Genomic DNA, 22971 nt, shown 5'->3' on the forward strand with positions numbered 1-22971 from the left:
TCCTACTGCTCATAAATTCCATGTTGAGATGAGGGAGGAGAATAGGGCAACTCTGCCCAAGAAAATTCCAGCCAGCCAGACTGTGACCCTGACATAGGTGCTCTTGAGAAGTAAAACACCAAAGTCTGCAGACACCGTGGTTGAAGTAAAACCACAAGGATGGAGAAACTCAGCAGGTCAAACAGTCTACTTTATCTTTCTTCTTTGGCTTGGCTTCGCGGACGAAGATTTATGGAGGGGGTAAAAAGTCCACGTCAGCTGCAGGCTCGTTTGTGGCTGACCAGTCCGATGCGGGACAGGCAGACACGATTGCAGCGGTTGCAAGGGAAAATTGGTTGGTTGGGGTTGGGTGTTGGGTTTTTCCTCCTTTGCCTTTTGTCAGTGAGGTGGGCTCTGCGGTCTTCTTCAAAGGAGGCTGCTGCCCGCCAAACTGTGAGGCGCCAAGATGCACGGTTTGAGGCGTTATCAGCCCACTGGCGGTGGTCAATGTGGCAGGCACCAAGAGATTTCTTTAGGCAGTCCTTGTACCTTTTCTTTGGTGCACCTCTGTCACGGTGGCCAGTGGAGAGCTCGCCATATAATACGATCTTGGGAAGGCGATGGTCCTCCATTCTGGAGACGTGACCCATCCAGCGCAGCTGGATCTTCAGCAGCGTGGACTCGATGCTGTCGACCTCTGCCATCTCGAGTACCTCGACGTTAGGGGTGTGAGCGCTCCAATGGATGTTGAGGATGGAGCGGAGACAACGCTGGTGGAAGCGTTCTAGGAGCCGTAGGTGGTGCCGGTAGAGGACCCATGATTCGGAGCCGAACAGGAGTGTGGGTATGACAACGGCTCTGTATACGCTTATCTTTATATTGCAAAGATAAAGATACATAACCAATGTTTCAGGCTTGAGGTCAAAGTTGACAAAATTTCAGTGTTTCTGGTATTTGGGAAAAGTCAAAACGTATTCCCGAGTCATGTAAAAATAGACAATTACAAAATTTTTAAAGAAATTAATGAACTTAAAAAATCAAATAGCTAATCTTGTGCAGCCATTTGTTTTCATTTTAGATATATCTTATGAAATAGTGGTCCTTTGAGTGGATTTCCTAATGCAGGCCTTGGGAAATTGTTCTAAACCTCATGTCAGTTGTTGGATTCCAAAAAGAATCCGGCAGTGGATTGCAGTTGAAAAATTGCCAATGAACAGCTATTACCAAGTTCAGCACTCGTGTTCATGGACGTGTGGAGAAATCCTGAAATTGCTGACTCGTGCATTGGGAAATGTCACTAATTCCATACAGAACTCTTGGCATTTCCCCCAGAACCAATTGAGTTTGTCTCTGGCAAACCTAATTATAAAAAGGATATAATATGTCAATGGAAGTCTGATCATCTCCCCATGCTGAATAACTTTTAAAATGAATTGAATGCAGGGCATAATCACAGGGAATCACTTAAACTGTCTGAATCCATGTGTACAATGTGTTGTACTGCATTCCCTCCACTCTTAATGTTCTGTCCATGTCCTCCTCTGATGCACTGTGCAAAATGGGAAGGGGCTATACTTTTATTTTTTGCTGCTATCATAGCGATCTAGTGCACTATCTGAAGGAATGACGAAAGCAGATGCAATATCTTTGGTAAATAAATGCGCAGGAAAGACTGGTGGAGTGGAACTAATTGGAAAGTAGTTTCAAAGAGCTGAAACCTACTCAAAGGGTCGAATGGTCTCTGTGCTATACCATTCTTCAAATTAATGATCCTGGCAGGGAATAAAATGCAAACTCTATTAAACCCAGAAACAGAAAGGAGGGTGGCAATGCATAATTAGCCTTTGCAGATGATTGAAAGCCAGGCAGTATGCCAAGTCCAATCTGCCTGCTTGTTGAAATAATTTTTAATATTAAGCAAGCACAAACTAGAAATAGCATGTTGACTAGGCATGGCAGGCCTAGCTGAGTAACATATGGAGCCAAATCCAGCTACAGTCTTCACGACCTGAAATGGATGTGGGAATGCTCCTGGCCATCCTTCTACCAATGAATGTCACTATCAGTCCCAGAATAACTCCTGCTTGTATGGGTGGTGGAGACAAGCTTGCATCACAATCCATGGGATTAAGCATAAACATGAAAACATTTATTGATTTTTTTTTTATTGATGAGTCTTGTACTCGGCACAAGAAAGGGGGCTTGTTGGCTTCAGGAGTGTGGTTGTTCTCTGATGATAAATACCGATTGCTCAGTTAGATTGGTCATTGTTGAAGTAGGCCATATCACTTTAGATATTGAGGAAACAAAGGGATGTGTGATTGATGAACCATTATCTTGTCCTGGTAGTCAGAGCACAGTTGGTCATTGCCCTTTCTCATTGCTCCCCAATGTTGTATCTCTTCAACTGCTGATCCAAAGCAAATCTTTCACTTCACAGTGGCCAACTAATCACAGGCTTTACCTTGGTACCATCTCTGCAGAAAGTGTGCTCATATTTCTCACTTAAAAAAACTTGCCCTGATAATGACTTGCAAATGCCCTTTGTCATGGAAAGTTTGCTTGTCAACCTCATTGCCAGTCAATCAAGATGCACTCTTTAAAAATGTGACCTATGAAATATTCAAGAACAGCATACAGGGGAGTTAGAACAGAGCTCAAGATCACGAAAGGCTGTACCGGAAGTCTTTGTTGAGAGCGAAAAGCAGTGGGATTAAATGTACCAGGAGACCCGTGTCAGGATCAAATGATCTGTACAAGTTGCCACAAAATGTTCAATCACAGTGGGCACTTTCAGGTGGCCAAAATATCCCGATGTAAAGCCACATATTCTACCCCTATGCGGCTGTCAGGAGGCCACCTGAAAGTGAAGAACCTGGCCAGGAGGAACATTACCTAACCCTCCTCCTGAAGGTATGATCTCCATCTCTGAGAAACCCCCATTGCACCTGAAAGCGGCGGTAGGACTACGGCCACAATCCACAGGAGCCGGCGTTCGCTCGGACACGGCTGTCCTTCAGCTGGCACGTTCAGGTGACCAAGGCATCTCCTCTGCGGCTGCACTCCCCCAGCTGCGTCTGCCGGCGCATTATCTGTGTCCGAAAACCTGAAAGCGGCTAATGGAAGTCCGTTTTCTTTAAGTGAGATATTGTCACTAGCTTGGGCAATCCTCAATCACATATTAACAATCTCCATCAATCAAAACTTGTTTCTCATCATTTATGTCCCATGACCTCCTCATAACTGCATCTCCAAGCTTACACAAGCCATGTCATCTTGTCAGTTAAATCACCCAAACACAATGCACCCCATGTCTTAAGGCTCCTTCTGACAAGACAAGATCATTCTCAACTGGAGAAAATACGGTAGAGGTAGGTGTAGGGAATGTTGGCCTTTATGTTTCATCTCTTTTGGATACTATTGGGGGTGGGGTGGAATGATCTACCAAGGACAAGTTGGGTGGTCACATCTCTGGCACAGAGGCTGGCTCAGAAGGTAAAGGGAGGGGAAGAGAATAAGAGAACTATGGTGATTGGGGACTCGTTGGCTAGGCGAGTGGATAGGAAGTTCTGTGAACAAGATAGAGGCTATAGGATGGTATGTTGCCTCCCAGTTGCCAAGGTCAGGGATGTTTCTTATCAGGTTCATAGCATTCTGGAGGGGGAGGGTGAGCAGCCAGATGTTGAGGCCCATGTGGGGACCATTGACATATATAGGAATAGTGATGAGGTCGTGAAGAGGGAATATAGGGTGTTTAAAAAGCAGGCACTCAAGTGGTAATCTCGGGATCGCTGCCTTTGCCACATGACAGGGTGAATAGGAACAGGAAGTTGTGGCAGATGAATGTGTGGCTGAAGAGTTGGGGCAGGGGTTTAGATTTGTGGATCATTGAGATCTCTTCTGGGGAACGTCTGATCTGTACAAAAAGATGGACTGCACCTGAAATGTAAATCAACCAATATCCTGGTGGCTAGGTTTGCTAGAACTGTTGGGGAGGGTTTAAACTAGTTTGACAAGGTGTTGAGAAACAGAATGTGAATGCAAAGAATAGGACAGAAGGACAAAAGCTTGATTCTATGTGTTCTGAGCTTGTGAGGAAGGACAGGCAGGGGACAAAACATAACTGTAGCTAGTTAGAGGGTATGAAATATGTCTATTTCAATGCTAGGAGTACAGGTACACGATCCTTTATCTGGAACCCTTGGGGGACAGTGTGTTCCGAATTTCGGAAAGCTCACCCGAATTGTGCTGCCGTATCCACCCCCACCCCTTTCCAGTTGCTTGACCGCTTCCCCCAAGCACCGGTCCCACAGCCGCCTCCCCCAAGTGCCAGCCGCCTCTTTCCCCACTTACCAGATTTTGGAACTTTCCGGATTTTAGATGACTGGATGAAGGATTGTGTACCTGGATTATGAATAAAAGGGATGAATTTAAAGAGCATGGATCAGTACGTGGAACTACGATGTTGAGGCTGTTACAGAGAATTGGCTGCAGGAAGGGCAGGTTTGGCTGATCCAGGTACTAGGGTTTAGGTGTATTAAAAGGATTAAAATGGGAGGTAATGGGTGTGGGGGGGTGGGGGGGGTGAAGTAGCATCATAGCTATAAAAAGGGAGAAGGCTGTAGAGCAGTGGTTCTCAACCTTTTTCTTTCCACTCACGTACCACTTTTAAGTATTCCCTATGCCATAGGTGCTTTGTGATTAGAAAGGGATTGCTTAAGATGGGATGTGGGTGGAAAGAAAAAGGTGTGAAAACCACTGTTTTAATTGTACCTAATTGACTCAATATGTGCACAGTTTCATAATTCCAAAGGAAATGGGCCAATGACAATTTTCCTCTAGCAAAATATTTCAGTAACAATTGAGTTTAGAGCAGTGGTTTCCAACCTTCCCTTCCCACTCACATACCACCTTAAGCAATCCCTTACTAATCATAGAGCACCTATGGCATAGGGATTACTTAAAATGGGATGTGAGTGGGAAAAAAAGGTTGAGAACCACTGCTGTAGAAGGAATGTCCACTGATTCAGTGTGGGTGGAAGTCAGAAATGGGAAGGGATCAATCACTGTGCTGGGAGCAGTCTCTAGGCCCCCATATAGTCCTTGGAACACTAAGGAGCAGAATTTGGAATGGTGCAGAAAATGCAGGGTTGTAGTTATGTGTGATTTCAACCTCCCTAATATTAATGGCACCTCTTTACTGCAAGAGGGGTGGATAGGGCTGAATTTGTCAAGTGTCTCCAAGAAGGATTCCTGACTGAATGTGGATCAGGAGAGGTCATACTGGATCTAATTGTATGTAATGAATCTGGTCAGGTGGTGGACCTCTCAGTGGGGAAGCATTTTGGTGAGAGTGACCACAACTCCCTGAGCTTTAGCATAGCTATGGAAAAGGATGAGACCAGACAAAATGGGAAAGTGCTTAATTGGGGAAGGACTAATTATGATGAGACAAGTCAGAAACTAGCAAGAATAAATTGGAAGCAGATGTTTAAGGTTGAAAGCACAGAACTAATGTGGATGAAGTTTAGAGGCCACTTGTGGTGGTTTCAGGATAGGTTTGTCCCACTGGGAGAAGTAAAAGGAAAAAGGAACCATGATTGACAAGAAGATATGGATGATGCAGAATTGGCAGAAAAGTGGCAGATGGAGTTTAATCTGGATAAGGGTGAGATGATGCATTTTGGAAGGACAAACCAGAAGTCTGTTACTTAAGAGTGTGGATGAACAGAGGGACCTTGAGGGTCCAAATCTATACATCTCTCAAGGGCACTGCACAGCTTGATAGGATAGTTAGAAGGTCTATGGGATGCTGGGCTTCATTAACGGGTGGATTGAGTTCAAGAGTAGAAAGGTCATGTTGCAACTCTACAAATTTCTGGTGAGACCACACTTAGTATTGTGTTCATTTCTGGTCACCTCATTACAGGAAGCTCTAGACTGTGCAGAGGAGATTTACCAGGATATAACCTGGATTGGATAATGTCAGATGAGACAAGGTTAGCAGACTTTTTTCTTTAGAGCTTAGAAGGATGAGAGATGTAATAGAGGTCTACAAAATTCTGAGAGGCATAGATAGGGTGGGCAGCTGGCACCTGTTTCCCAAGGCATGAATAGCACACACTAGAGGATGTGTGTACAAACTGAAGGGAGGGAATTCTGGGGAGACATCAGGGGTCAATATTTATGGATAGAGTTGTGGGTGTCTGGAATGCCTTGCCAAGGATGGTGATGGAGGCTGAAACATTAGGGGCATTTAAGAGACTCTTAGACAGGCACATGGATGGTGAAAAATACAGGGTTATGGTTGGGGGGGGGGGGGGTGGGTGGAAGATTTTTCCTTTTTTTTTAAGGAATATATGAATCGGCACCACATCGAGGGCCAAATGTTTGTACTGTAGTGTTCTATGTTCTAACCCAAGGAAGGAAATGATGCTAGAGGTGTAGAAAGTATTGTTGAGAATGAAGCCAGCAGAAGGGCTCAAACCCATTGAGGTTGGCCCTATCCTCGTTTCGTCATCCCTCATCTCCACTCCTTGGTGCACTGCTTTACTCTGCCCCATCTCCTTTCAGATGTTCAAGAGCTCCAATCTGCCAGTCACTGGAGGAAAAGCAGGAATGTAAAATGTTGATGGGCGAGTTAGAATGACATAATGATCATAAATGTTGGATATGTCTGTTGCGAGGAAGTTATGAGTGATGTCCAGTGTCCTATCGGATTTAGACATTAATAACATGAGTTGTGCTGCCAGGGTATTGCAAAGGTCTATATACCGCACTGTCTTTGTATCTCCTTTATATACTTCCCGGTATAACCCAAATAAATGGCAAGTAAGTCTCCACAAAAGTAGTATATTCATGAAACAATTTACAGAGTTAGGAGACCTTTTTCTTTCCTTTCAACATATGCCTTCCTGTCTGCTGTAAACTACTCCTGTCACTTGAGATTGGCATCTCAGATATGGCACTTGCGAGCTATCTTTGGAGCTTGTGAATGACTAATTGATGAACGAGTTTCTTGAAGGAGTCTCTCCTTAAAAATGGAGTTGAAGGTGATCTGATATTTGTCTGAGGTAGGTCTCAGTCTGGGATTTGAAGGATCTTAACAGTAATGACCTAGGTAGCTTGTCGTCACTGTGCGCAAAAAAGGTTCTCCAGGTATATTGATGAAATCAATTCAAATATTACCTCTCTTACTCCTTGCAGCAGCTCCTAAATTAACAATGATCCATTTGCTATCTATAATCTTTCCATTAAACAGCAGGGGTAATAGGACTGCCTAAAGAAATCTCTTGGTGCCTGCCACATTGACCACCGCCAGTGGGCTGATATCGCCTCAAACCGTGCATCTTGGCGCCTCACAGTTTGGCGGGCAGCAACCTCCTTTGAAGAAGACCGCAGAGCCCACCTCACTGACAAAAGGCAAAGGAGGAAAAACCCAACACCCAACCCCAACCAACCAATTTTCCCCTGCAGCCGCTGCAACCGTGTCTGCCTGTCCCGCATCGGACTTGTCAGCCACAAACGAGCCTGCAGCTGACGTGGACTTTTTACCCCCTCCATAAATCTTCGTCCGCGAAGCCAAGCCAAAGAAAAGAATATTATTCCTAACACCATGTGGTCTATTTTCGTTCCGTAATTTCTTGAGGGGCAGCTTATCAAATGTCTACCTGAAGTCCAAATGTGTGATGTTAACAGCCCCCTCATCTGCTCCACTAAATACATCCTCAGAAAGCTACCTCAAGGTTTGTTAAACACGATTTCTTCTTCATTAATTCATGTTGATTCTGCCCAATTGTACTATTATGTTTAAGTGTCCTTGAGATCACTTTCTCAATAATGGATTCTGCCATTTTTCCTAATAGTAATATCTGCTGTCTGGTCTGCCTATTAGCATTTCCTCAATATACTGGTCAAGAAAACCATCCCTTGCACAGCCCATAAATTTGGCATCCACAGTATTACTGCTAATTTTGTTTGCCTGGGTTAAAATGGTCCATTATTATTACTTTATTCTTGTTACATGCACCTCTACTTCCCTGATTTACAACTTGTCTTGCATTATTACTGCTGTTTAGGGAGCTATAGGCAACTCCTACCCAGGTTTTCTGTCCTTGATATTTCTTAGCTCCATCTAAATTGATTTTCCTTTTTAAATTTCAAGGCTAAGATCTTTTCTCTCCATGACCTTAATTATCAGGGCTACCCCCTACTCCTTTTCCATTCTGATTATTTTGTCTAAAAGTTAATTATCCTGAAATATTTAATTAACCCTAATCAAAACTTGGATTGTGTCCATTTCTTTCTAGTTCTGGCATTAATTCATCCATCTTGTTATGAATGCTGTGTGCATTCAGTTAAATAGCCTTCATATTTATTGTTTTGCAGATTTTTCTTGCTGCTGGTTGTAATTGGAGATCCAGTAGAACTCCAATATTCCACAATGTGAGGGTCCAGCTGATTTGATATCTTGCATACCATGGCCCCAGTTCTCATGTTTCTTCAAAAAAATTACTGTTTTCACTGGAAAATGTAAGACTCTGCTGTGTTTTTTTTAAATAAAAAAAATTTTTTAAACTTTTTTAGTGTATTGAAATTGTCTTGAAGCACTAATAGGAATAAATGCCAATAGTTTGGCAACACCTCTGCCCTGAGTTTGCTCCACCATTGGAATTTAAGCCCTTGCATTTGTTCACTCTATTTCTTCCCAAAATGCTCTGGTTATCATTAACCAGTTTGCTATCTGTCATCACCAACTTTTCTCAACTTTTCCAATTTCCCTCGATGAAACCCTACTCCTCCTCTTCCCTCATCCCAATCTAAATAAATTCACAGCCTTATTCACAGCCCTTGTTATTTAATTTGCTAGGACCCTGGTACAATGCTCATTAGAATGAAACACACAAGCCTGCAGAAGCTGTGATTGTAGTAAGAACACCCAAATGCAGGAGGAATTCAGCAGGTCTCGCAGCGTCCATAGGAGGTAAAGATACAGTACTGACATTTCAGGCCTGAGCACTTCTGCTTTTTACTCATGCCTTGAAGGAGGTGCCTTAATTAAAAGGCTGGGAAGGAGTACAGACCATAAACTGTACACACCATAAACTTTTAAACAAAGAACTGTAAACAGATAACAAATGTAAACAAACCAACTGTGCAATACAGAGAGAACAAAAAGAAAATCAAAGTGCACAAGAGTCCTTGAATGAGTTTGACTTTGAGGAGTCTGATGGTGCGAGTCTTGTGACATCTATACTTCTTTTCTCATGGCAGCAGCGAGAACACATGTGCTGGGTGCTAAGGGTCTTTGATGATTGCTGCTGCTCTCCAACAGCAGTGTTCTCTGTAGATATATTCAATAGCGGGGAGGATTTTGTCTGTGATGTTCTGGGCTGTGTCCACTACCTTTTGGAGGGCTTTACGCTCAGGGGTATTGGTGTTCCAATACCAAATCATGATGCAGCTGGTCAGCACACTTTCCACCACATCTCTGTAGAAATTTGCTGGGGTTTCTGGTGTAATTTCTGAACCTCCACAAACTCCTGAGGAAGTAGAGGCACTGATGTGCTTTCTTCACAATGCCATTGGTGTGTTAGGTCCAGGAAAGATCATCTGAGATGGTGACTCCCAAGAACTTAAATTTGCTCACCCTCTCCACCTCTGATTTTCCCCCAGTGATCACTGGATTGTATACCTCTCGCTTTCCTTTCCTGAAGTGAACAATCAGCTCCTTAGTTTTGGTGACACTGAGTGCAAGGTTGTTAGTGCACCATTCAGCCAAGTTTTCAATCTCCTTCCTGCATGCTGACCCATCCTCTTCCTTTGTACAATTCACTACTGTGGTATCGTTGGCATTTTTATTTCTGATACAGTAAGTGGTGTGCCAGGACCTGACAGGTTTGGTCTTAATTTCAAAGCTTCTACAATTTGCAATTGTCTGCAGAATGGGTAATTTGGTAAGCATTTTCCTGCAGTGCAGAATGAGGAGGAATGAGCAAAAGGCATTCAGCTCAGAGCGAACTACCGGCAGACACTGGAGGAAAGGTTTATAGAGCACTCTCTTTGGGAATACCATATTCTCCTAAGATGTTCTGGAAACAACTGTCCAATTTTAAGGTGAACAAGGGATTATGTTTGAGGCAGATGTTCTTCATTTAAGATTTGATCAACATCACAGCCAGACTCTCAACTGCAGACCTGTTTGTTGAAAAACTTTCAGTGCTGCAATTTGGGAAGGATCCCAAATACTACAGTATGTAGTAGATGATGCCTTTAATCAGTTCGGATGTGGATGTTGGCAGGAGGAAGGAGTCTGACCTTCTGTTGAAACAAAATTTAAAAATGCAAGGTTCATTGGTGTTAGCTGATCATTGAGATCCTAATGTTGGCACTGATCTCAAATTAGCAAAGTATAATTTGCCTCTTCCATATATTTATTGTGAATCTAAGCTGCAAGAAACTCTTACCAACATAACATTTTGTGCAGTTCATGTCAAGGGTATCCAGAGGCCACAGATAACTTTGGAACTCCAAGGATTGTCAAAAAATATCAGACACCCAAGATTTCAATTTTCCATGAATAGATTTAAGTCCAGTGTGAAAAGAACATGGTTAAGATCATCTGAAACAAAATGGACACTTCAGAGAAATTGCAGATAGAGGTTGATGCATAGACTTCACACAAAGAATCGTGCATTAATTCTGCCAGAGTAAATTAATAAATGCATCTTGGTCTTAAGGGTGACTTGTGCTACAAAAGTGCCCAGATTAAATTTTATGATTGGTGTGATTCAACCCAGGAATGGTCACATTTGGTTTACTCTGGATTAAATATGTAGATATTCAGTTGCATAGTACTGAGATAATGAGTGTCTGCAATCCAATTTCTAGGCATATATCTTAAACCATTGGTCTTCTGATTCTCTGGCAAGTCGAATGAAAGCTAAAATGCAAGGTAAGGAAAACCAGTAAAATCGGCAACAGATTTATTCTTAACAGCTCCAATTGTAACCATCCATGATAAGATTTGAGTAAAATTGAGAAAAGATGTGTTAATGCTCCATATACCCTTGATAATTATATAAAAATGGATGATCAATTTTCAACAGTTTTACAGCAAAGCTCTGTGGAAGAAAGAAAAGGAGTATGCTTTGTAGTGAAAAAGATGAAAATTATTCACGACCTCTTAATTCTTTTTGGTTTCACATCATTGTTAATGCTTTGTGTTATGTAGCAGAACTAATTTGTTTGATGTGAGCTCACTTCCAGAGTCTCACAATCCCATTATCCTTTAATATTCCTGCTGAGATCATGCAATATTTAAAGCCTTATTCTATTACTGTTAAAACTTTACAATGAGATTAGTGAGCATTCTTCTCATTTCATTTGGTATAAACAGACATCAATGCAATGAGTTAAATGAATATTGGATTCAGGGTCACTGGATTTAAGAAATGGCCAGCATCTTGGTGGTATTAAATCCACACCTTATAGAATGTATCTCGATTGAATAAAAGCAAGGAGGATATGACTCAAGTCCTCAGCCAAAATCCAAGTTCCATTAGTATTTTAAGGGTAAAAGGTTAAGAAATGAGGTCACCTGAGATTACGACCAAAGTTTAAGACTTTTTATTCATTATTAAGAGTACACTAAACTTAATGTCTTGCAAGAGGAATAAAGGTGACACAAGTACTAGAGAGGTCGAAACATTGCAAGAAATATCAATGAGAAATTAAGAGAAACACAAATTTAAAAACAGTCAGGAAAAGAGAAGACTGATTTGAAGCATTTACCTCTCTGGGTTTGGTTTGCTTGGGGATAAGGAGTCTTGAATTCTGTTTTTAAACCATATTCACCTTGGATTGAAGAACACAATTTTTCAAGTGTTTCTCCATTGATGGATGACAGAATAATCCCAGATCCCACCTTTCCCTTTTCAAAGGGCATTATCCATTCCTGTTGATTAAATGTTTATCTACTTTTAACTCAAAATATATTGATCCTTTTCCCATGGTAATGTAGGGAACACTCCACCAACTTGAAGTAACCACATTTCCTGACTTGTATCCTTTCTATTTTTTTTTACAAAATATAATTGATCGTCATCACTGACTCTTCAATCAAAGGATATAACACTTCTCGCAAAAATTCATCATAATTTCAAAACCCTGCTTTAAACCTGATCTATGCTTAGCATGGGGTGGGTGGTGGTGGGGGGTAATAATCCAGCATCTTAAATTTCTCCTTATGACTAAAATGATGGATTGTTGCTGTTGATTTTCATTTAACATTTGTTCCATAATCGGGGCTCTCAAAACCACATATTGGATTCTAATTATGGTCTAACCAATGTTTACTACAAATTGATCATTATACCTTTGCTCCTCTGCCTTAATGAAATGCAAAATGCTACCAGGCATTTTTTATTGCTTCATTTATCTGCACTTTGAAAGAATTATGAATTTGAACCCTTTGGCTCAGCCAGATCTCAGAGTCTTTCATAGAGATACAAGTGAGAGATATGTATAGCACAGAAACAAGCCCTTTTGCCCAATTTAAGCTGATCAGGTTGTCTACTTGAACTAGTCCCAGTGTTTGGCCCATATTCCCTCTCAACCTTTCCCATCCATCTACCTATGAGGAGCGATTAAGTTGTCTGGGACTGTACTTGCCGGAATTTAGAAGAATGAGCGGGGATCTTATAGAAACATAAAATTAGGAAAGGCATTGGTAAGATAGAGGTAGGTTGTTTTCATTGGTGGAGGAGACCAGAACTAAGTGACATAGTCTCAAGATTCAGGATAGTATATTTGGGCCAGAGATTCACCAGAATCTGGTGAATCTGTGGAATTCAATGCCCATAGAAGCAGAGGCTACCTCAGTGAATATATTTAAGACAAGACTGGATATATTTTTACATCATAGGATATAGGGAAAATGTAGGTGGAGCTGAGCCTATCATCAGATTACCCATGATCGAATTGAATGGCGGAGCAGGCATGATGGGCCAGATGGTGTACTCCTGCTCCTATTTCTTTCATTTTAAAATATTTTTATTAATAGTTTACAATCGAAAAGTTGAACAATACAATTATGAAATTTACTACAAGACCAAGAAGATTTTTAAAAACTTACAAAAATGAGCATAGGTAAAAGTTTCAAAGCACAAGAATGATGATAAAATAGAACATAATAAAGGAAGTAAATTTCAAAACCCCTTCCCCTCAACAAGGTTGAAGATTAATGTTCATAAATCAGAGTAGCACAACACAATGCCAAAATTCAATATTAAAACTAAATCTTAAGGTTATGTTAGTAGTCCACGAACAGGCCTATATCATTTGGACTTTAATATTTGAATCATTGATTACATATCTTTTCTTTTACCAAATTTAAACAAGACATTAAAGGAATAGGTTCCAATTTTAAATTGAGACTCACCAAGAATGTTTGGAAAAACTTATTTCCAAAATGTTTCTAAGCTTGGGCAGGTCCAGAACATGTGAATTAAAGAGGCATGACCTCTTTTACATTTATCATCTCGGGATTTATGTCCAAATAAAATTGAAACAATTTAACTTTAGATATATGGACTCTGTTGTACCACTTTGAATTGCAATAGGCTAATGCTGAGCACAAAGGGATGTAGTTTTAATCCGTTTAAAAATAGTCCCAAACCTCATTGGACAATGAAAGGTTCAAATCTTGCTCCCAGGCGTTCACGATTTTAATTAACGAGGCTTGTCTTAGATCAGTCAACTTGTCATAAATAAGAGATATTAAGCCTTTATAGGGAGATTATAGTCCAAAAAATGTATCCAGGATATTCATCTTGGGAAGTTCCAGGAAAATCATGAATCTGAGAATTTATGCAAGTTAAATTTTACAACCATTTGTTCAAAAGATGCAAAATTATTGTCAATAAAAAGTCTTTAAACCATTTAATACCCAATCTATGCCAGTTGTTGAAGGCAGAGTCTTGCAAAGAAGGTTGAAAAAAAGCGATTGGCTTATAATAGGGTTAGCAAGAGAGAAACTCAGAAATTAAAAAAAAAACTTCTAAATTCTACCCATATTCTCAAACTATGATAGAGAAGACCCAAGAAGTACCAAAATGGAAATATTCTTACAAAATTTAGTTTGATTTCTACCCATTTAGGGTGGTCAACTCAGTTATCAAATTGTAACAAAATGATCAGGTTACATATATTGGCCTTTCAGTAATAGAATCTGAAATTAGGAAATGCCAAACCACCATTCCTTTTAGATTTTTGAAGATGAACTTTATTTAAGCGGGGGCGTTTCCTTTACCCTATGTAAGAAAATGTAAGTAAATCAAAGATTTAGGAATAAAAATTGGGATAGATTGAAAAAGATACAAAAAGTTAGGTAAAATATTCATTTAACTAAAGTTAATATGACTAATCTTAGAAATAGATAAAAGTGACCATCTTGTTAAGGATAATTTAACATGACTAAGTAGAATTTTTTTTCCTTTAAAAATATGTTTATAGCTCTTCATAATTGTAATACTACGATAAGAAAATTGATCTCTCACAATCTTAAAAGGAAAATTAAAATAGTTTGGATTAGGAGCATTTAAAGGTTAAAAATTCACTTATGCAGATTCAACTTATAGCTTGAAAACTGTCTAAATTGAGATAGCAAGGATAGCATGAATGGTAAAGAAATATCTGGATTAGATATAAAAAGCGAAAGATCATACTGGGAAACTTTATGCTCAATACCCTTCCTGTAAACCCATGAAACACCTCAACAATGAAGACGCTGTTTACATCCGGTACCACAATACTCTTCCTGTAAAGCCATGAAAGACCTCAACAATGAAGATGCTGTTTACATCCGGTACCACACGGATGGCAGTCTCTTCAATCTGAGACGCCTGCAAGCTCACACCAAGACACAAGAGAAACTTGTCCGTGAACTACTCTTTGCAGACGATGCCACTTTAGTTGCCCGTTCAGAGCCAGCTCTCCAGCGCATGATGTCCTGTTTTGCGGAAACTGCCAAAATGTTTGGCCTGGAAGTCAGCCTGAAAAAAACTGAGGTCCTCCATCAGCCAGCTCCCCACCATGACTACCAGTTTCAGTATCTTCAGTTAAGCCCAAGATTCATATCTTTTGATGTCTGCTTCTGCTCTCGAAATCAACAACTTTCGAAGCTAATTTTAAATTGTTGGCAGACAGTTCAGAACAAAGAACCTCTAATTTGTCCACGTGATCATTAACTGTTCAAGCCTTCCTCCACAGATCACAGGCACTCATCAATTGCCGATATCGACTGCAAAACTTTTTCGAGTGTAGGTTTAATTTCCCGTTGACTCTCTTTTACTGTTTCAGTTATATCCCATGTGTGTCTGTTCAGATGGTCAGAAATGGTCCATAGTTGGAGTGGCTGTCTCTTCCTCCTTTTTTGCTGCTTTTTCCAGCTTCAGCCCTCCTTGTCATTTTGAAATAATCAGCAATGTTGATTAGTAAAAGGAGCAAAAGTATAAAGCACTTTGGTTGAAAAGTTGAAGATGAATGAATGGAAAAAATTTAAAGAACAGGAGCATATCTAACTACTGCTTACGGTAGTCAGCTGATCCTATTTCTTATGTTCTTGCGTACCTTTCTAAATATCTTTTATTTGTTCTAATTTTGCCTGACTCTACAACTTCCTGTGCCAGCTTGTTCCAAATAGCCACTACCCTCTGTGCAAACAAGTTCCCCCTCGGGTCTGTAAGGTAAAACATCATGAGATGGGAATGTGTAGGGAGTTACCCTGTACAGGGCAGTAACAAGAAGGGGAGGTGTCCTTGTACTCCTGTTAGGTAAAACATCATGAGATGGGACCGGAGAAGGAGTCACCCAGTACTAAGGAGTAACAGAATGCATCCTTGTACTTACAAGATAAGAGAGACATTGATGGATTGAGAGGCAGGAAGCTAGCAGGGAAAGGATAGCAACAGTTTTAGTCATTGGACAAGTAATGATATGATGATGTTCTAAGCATGTATCCAAGGGTATAAAAAATCACCATTTTGCTGATAACGGCAGAATGCATTCTCCGACTAACTTTGTTAGTCGCAAGTGTTACAATCCGGTAATAAAGAACAAAGAACCCTGATTTCGACTCAGCCTGGTGTTTGTCTCACTCATTCATGAACAAAGCAGACCTAACAATTTGGTGACCCCGACGTGATGGGTGAGTGAACACTGGACGACGGTTTCTGTTTTTTCTGACAATCATCTCAGCCGGCTGATAAAAAGGTCCAGAGAAGCCTGTTTTAACAAAATTCTCTTTTTTTAAAAAAATCTTTATGATTGTCAGTAAGAACTGGAGATCGGACAAATTAGACGACCACAATTGAAGGTCGCATGCCAGGATTGTAACACGTAAGTGATTACAGACAAGATAAAAGTCCTTAAGGTGTTTGAATGACATTTATTAAGTGCTTCGCAAGAAACTACTAGAGTTTAAAAGTCTTTATTGTGTCGTTGCAAAGTCCAATAGAGTGAGAAGGTGGTCTATAAACAATTGAGGACCTGAGTTTTCTGCCCTAAACTGGTTATTAAGAGGAGAAATCTCCCACGTGAAGGTTGGGCTTTGAAAGAAAACAAAGGTTCAGGCTTATTGGCCTCAATTGTATCTGAGAGACTGACTTATAAATGTCCAGTAGGTATGATAATGTCTGTACACTTGAGAAGTTAAGAATTTATTTCCCCAATTCGCCGTGGTGGAATACCACAGCAGACACTAGAGACCTTGAGACAACAAAAAAGTACTCAGGGACGCCTGCCTGGTGAACAAGAACGACGACAGAAGGCTGCGACAGCTGTGTCCGGATCAGGTAGGAGATATTAATGAAAAAGTTGACAAACTCCTAAGAGACACCCAGTTTATTCGAAATACTTTTGATAAGTTAAATGAGGGTATTCCCAACATCACCAAGGAGATAAAGTTACGTAAATTCATAGATTGGTACAGGGAAACAGGACAAAAGTATAGCCCAAATATTTGGTTTTCTAGTTGTAATTTAACTTTCAGACCCCTTTGGGAAAACAGAGAGTGGAAAACGAGCAATCAGAGTATACAGGACAGTCTGAAGTCAATTGGAGGACAAGACTTCGAGACTGTTCTTTTAAAAGATATTAGTCATCCAGCTTGCAAGGGGACATTTTTAAAAGCAATTTTCGTTGACATAGATCCCCTAAACAGACAAAAACCTAAATTAAAACAGGCATTAGAAAGCGGTCCCGCAGCTATGGCTGTACAGTTGCCTGCTAAGACTTTTGACCAAGTTATTAAGGAAATTAATCAGGAATTAGAGGAGCGAAATACCAGTAATGCGGCATTGGAAAAACAAAAAATGCTCCGAAAATGTGTAGACCGCTGGAGGAAGAGGGGTTGGTTACCCGGGGGCACTGAGATGTTCCTGACAGGTGAGAGAAAAAAAAAAAATTTTAAAACGTAGTGTCTTAGATAAGCTGGAAGAAACAAAACACAGAAGGGAAAGGAAAAGTGCCTGTTTCCAGTTTCCAGCCACGAAGTGTCCGGGTTTACTCTCTCCCTCCCTCCTTTCACCCTCCCCCCTCTCTCTTCTCTCCCCCTCTCTCTCTTCTCCCCCCCCTCCTCTCTCACCCACTCCCCCTCCCAATCCCAATCTGTGGCGGTGCTGCCCTGAAATCCCCAGGTTGGGCAGGGCAGAGAAATACAATTTGGTTTTAATTTTGTGCCCACAATTCCAGCTCCGCATCAAATGGGATCCTGTTTTATCCTCTCTCCCTCCCTTTTTCCCGCACCCCCACCATTGCGGGATCAGGGCAGACATTGTGGGCTGACGTGTAGCTCACTCGAGGTGGGAGGGAAGGAAGGAGTGATAGTTCCCAGTGGTGGGAGACCCAATCTGATCCAGACCAGTGATCACAGGATGAGAACCTTTTAAAACCTTTGAAACGAAAGTGTTAATCTGAAGACTTTTCTCCCAGTGGGGCCAGTGCAAGGCATTTTCTCTCTCTATCTCTTGTGCTCTGTGTATCTGCCTCTCTATCTCTTTCTCTCGCTATGCTCTCTCTCTCTCTCTCTCTCTCTCTCTCTCTCTCTCTCTCTCTCTCTCTCTCTCTGGCACCCCAGATGGGACACTGGAGTCACGTCCCTTATATTCAGATATTGAGACACTGGGGTGTGACAAGAACCACGGGAATAGGGACACATCAGACGAGGTACAGGCCCCTTTAATAAAAATAGAAGGGGGAGTAATAGATGTAGAGACCCCTCTGGAGTCCAAGAAAATAGAAAAGGAGTTAGAGATACAGAAATGGAACATGAAAAAGGTTCAGGATAACATTAAAAACTTAAACAGAGATATTAATGTGCTGGGGCAGATCAGTGAGGATCAAAAAGAATTAATGGTAGGTGTATTTAAGGAAGTGGAAAAGATAACTACAACACTGTCAGGAGAAATTAAAGCTGAAGGAATGGTAATAGGAGTAAAGGACGAAAAGTGTAGTACAGATGAGGAAACGAGATACGATCCACCATGGGAGGAAAGTAAAAGGAAAAGACTCGGGAGGGAGAAAAATAGACATGCCTACCTGGACATAGTTAGAACAAAAGAGAAAGATGTGAAACAACTAAACTATGGCCGAAAAGATTATCTTAGAGATGAACGTGACCAATATACCTTTGACCCTGAGACATTGGAAGCTGATAGGGACAGTGACAGTGACGAAGAAGAGTCAGAACAAGGTGGGATAAATAAATGCATGCCAAGAGTAAAGAAGGAGCAGAAATCCCCAAAATTGAGATATCAATGCCCATTACTGATCACGGGACGGGGAACTCAAAAATATGTACCCTGGTCACGAATGGACTTAGAGAGTTTAATGAAAAAACTACCTCCGTTGAGTAATGGGGCTAGTCCATGGATTTCTTGTTTTGAGCGAGAAACCTGCCAAGAACAATTAGCACTCGCAGATGTCAGAACTATCATGATAAAATTAAAGGCAGAAGGGGCCCTGAAGCAAATAGAGAGAATTGTAAGAAGCAGTAAATTGGGGGATGAAATAGAATTTAACCCACTTCGGAATAAATTTTGGGAAGCACTTAGAGAAACATTTCCTACACCCTATAGTTTGGATGCCTTGGTAACCCTTCAACTAAAGGAAGGAGAGACTGCACACGAGTATTTCACTCGAGCATGGGACTTATGGGAAACAGGGACTGGAGAAAGACCCGACCACAGCCCCTTAGGAAGGGCTCACTTTCGTAATGGGATAATAAACGGACTACCTGCTACGGTTCAAGCAAAATTAAGGGACATTGTGGGATTAGAGACAATGTCAGAGGATTTGTGGAAAAGACACCTGACACATGCAATCAAACGACATCGTCAATCAGAGCATGCTAAGTCAGAAAGTGCGTCCCAGAAGGAGGTGGACAAAACAACCGATAAATTGGTGAGAGCCATAGAACATATAGGGGTTAAATTAGCGGCCCAACAGATAGTCCCACAGGTCATGGGGCCAGTGATAAATCCGGGACCCCAAGTAAGAAATGGTTGGGAAAGACAGCTAGGTACAATGTATAGAGGGGAACATGCAGTATGCTGGTACTGCCAAAATCCTGGACACTACCAGCGGAACTGTCCGGAGGCTGGGAGAGCAAGGGGAAAAAGATTACCCTCTATTAGAGGCTATCGGGGAAGAGGAGGAAACTTAAGAGGACAAGCAAGGGGTAGGGGTGGACATATTGATGGGCCCCAGAGAATCGGGGGGTGGCAGAGTGATCAACAAGTCCAGGCACCTCAGTGTAATGACTATATTGAGGAAGGTGCTGAATTTGATTATTGAAGGTGCCCTGGAGAATCAAAAATCACGTCTCCCTGGGAGCCACCAAAAATTTGGGGGACGGTAAATGGAGAAAAAATTGAATTTATGGTTGACACAGGGGCAGCAGTTACGACAGTGATTAAAAAACCCCCAGGGAGCACATTTTCGGGCAAAACATTATCTACAATAGGATTCTCCGGAATAAGGGAAACACAGCCCTATACAGATAACATCGACATGACATTTGGACGACAAAGGGTTAAAACGCCTGTCCTGGTTGTGCCAAGTTGCCCCATTAATTTATTAGCAAGGGACATTCTTACCAAACTAGGAATAACCATACAATGTTCTGAGAAGGGCCTTCGGTTAACATACCCAGGGGATACAATAAGAAGGGGAGGACAGTTTATAGTAATGACCCCATCTAACGCTTCAGAAGTATTTTCTGGAGTCGGCTACTGTATGGTGAACCAGGCCCAGGGCTGATTAAACAGTTTTTTGAGTGGAGGGCCAGTATTCCTCGGTATGGGGATTACCATTATCCACTAGATCCTATGCATGTTACATTAAACTACACCATCCACCCGGACCAGGAATATGAGGAGAGGTGGGACTCTCTAAAAGAAGGGAAGACAGAAACGATACATTGTCCATTTATCTTTGTAGGTAAGGAGGGAATAGCTGCTATGGTTGTCATGACAGAAGAACAAATGGAGTGGTTCTGCTTAGGAGTAGAAAGTGTGCCTCATGTGACCTTGGGTATTGACAAAGATCATCACGCTCGACAGCTGGGTCCGATGGTAAAGGAAGCGATAGGGTGTGAATACAGGCAGACAGAAATCCCGGGATATTCCACCTCGGAGGGAGGAAAATTTGTCAGACTGAATATTGAAGCATGGGACCAGGTAGTGAATGAGAAAGTAGAAAGAGACCGAGCCATAGAAGGAGAAAATATTGATCACAGAGACTCAGACAAATATCTTTCTAATCTGAGTCCACATATATGGACAACGGGGCCCTATGATGTGGGAGTAATAAAAGGAGAGGTATTTCTAGAATTGGCCAACCCCGGGCAGAAACCAATATGGAGAAAACAATACCGCTTGTCGCCCAGTCAGGAGGAGGGTATTAAAGGAACGATAGAAGGGTTAATGGAGTCAGGGGTTTTAAGGGCGGCACCTGACAGTATGTGGTACACGCCCATCATGCCTGTTCCCAAACCGGGTAGAAAAGACTGGAGGATGGTACACGACCTCCGGGAGATTAACTTGGCTACCAAGACCATCGGGAGACCAGTCCCAGACCCATATGTAGCACTTAGGGCTCTGAGTCCGGAGCACGAATACTATACTGTCATTGATCTGGCAAACGCATTCTTCTGCTTGAATTTAGCTGAGGAATGGCAAGACTGGTTAACTTTCACTTACCAAGCACATCGGTACACATACACTAAATTACCTCAGGGTTATAAGGACAGTCCAGGACTGTTCAATCAGGCCCTTAGCGAAATCCTAATGAAATTAAAGCTCCCGGAAGATGTTACACTGATTCAGTATGTAGACGACCTACTATTAGCAGGGAAAACGCCACATGGGTGCCTGACAGGGCAGCCAAACAGGTTACTGGTTATCATGAACATATACAGGGGATGATTTTGAGGTCCCATAACAAAAAAAATGAATCTGAAACTAAGGAGACTTGTAGCAGATTGAATGACTACACAGATGAGTTTTGTGGAGGAAGAGTGCTGTACAACTGGCTCCCCGCTAACTGGGATGGTCGGTGTGCTCTAGTAACCCTTAATGCGCCAGTGCTGATTGTCAAAAGGCAGGAGGGAGACGAGGATTCCCTAGAATTGCGCCACACAGAGAGTTGGCTGTGGAGAAAAAGGAGGAGTGTTGGACTCTTGGGGCCGGGAGGAAGGAACCCTGATGGGGTATGGATTGATGCCATTGGCCAAGCCCGGAATATTCCGGACGAATTTAAATTAGCCGATGAGATTGCAGCTGGGTTTGAAAGTTTTCCTGTTTTTAGTGCAATTTTTCCCATCACTGTAAATAAAAATGTTAATAGGATCAACCTTATTCACTATAATGTCCAGCGCCTTGCAAATTTGACCAGGGACGTTGTTGAGGCAATACATCAACAACTGTCAGAAACTTCCCTTATGACACTTCAGAATAGGATAGCGATTGATATGGTCCTGGCAGAGAAAGGTGGAGTGTGTGCTATGTTTGGAGATCTATGCTGCACTTCTATCTCTAATAACACAGGGCCAGATGGATCACTCACTAAGGGGTTAACGAAACTTAGGGCATTGACGAAAGAATTAAAAGCCCAGTCTGGAGTCTCCAATCCTGTTTTATCCTGGTTACAGGGAGTGTTTGGGAGATGGAGCACATTGTTAGGACAACTTTTGCTGGGTTTGTTCATTTCTGTATCAATTTTTATCACTTGTGGCTGTTGTTGTATTCCATGCATTCGAACGCTGGTCACGAGGACCATAGAGAAAGCCTTTGCTGACCGTGATGAACTGCCTCCGAAATATCAAGCTGTGCAGGCTGTGGAGCAAGACTATCTCACATTACAGGAGGCGGAGAAAGTTGCTGAGATCGATCTGGAGTCTGAAGGGGAATGTGATGGGAAGGAGGGATTGTGAATTAGATTGTTACACATATGTTAACTTGGGAATTTACTAATGTACGGGGGGTTAGCTAGTTTTTTGCTTGGGGGCAAATGGGATGAAACTTGTAAACGGGCAATGGGATCGGGGTGACGGATGGGGGGTGTACGCAAAGGAGGGTTGGGGGAGCCCTCGCCCACCAGCCGAACTGCCCTGTGAACAGAACCCGTATAGAGCTTGGCAATAATAGGCGAACTAATGTAACGCGGTGGTAGCATAGTCAGGGCGAGATTGTCCTCTAAAGAGGACAAAGGAGGGATTGTAAGGTAAAACATCATGAGATGGGAATGTGTAGGGAGTTACCCTGTACAGGGCAGTAACAAGAAGGGGAGGTGTCCTTGTACTCCTGTTAGGTAAAACATCATGAGATGGGACCGGAGAAGGAGTCACCCAGTACTAAGGAGTAACAGAATGCATCCTTGTACTTACAAGATAAGAGAGACATTGATGGATTGAGAGGCAGGAAGCTAGCAGGG

This window comes from Narcine bancroftii, chromosome 5 (genome assembly GCF_036971445.1).
Source record: "Narcine bancroftii isolate sNarBan1 chromosome 5, sNarBan1.hap1, whole genome shotgun sequence".
In the NCBI taxonomy this organism is placed as follows: Eukaryota; Metazoa; Chordata; class Chondrichthyes; order Torpediniformes; family Narcinidae; genus Narcine; species Narcine bancroftii.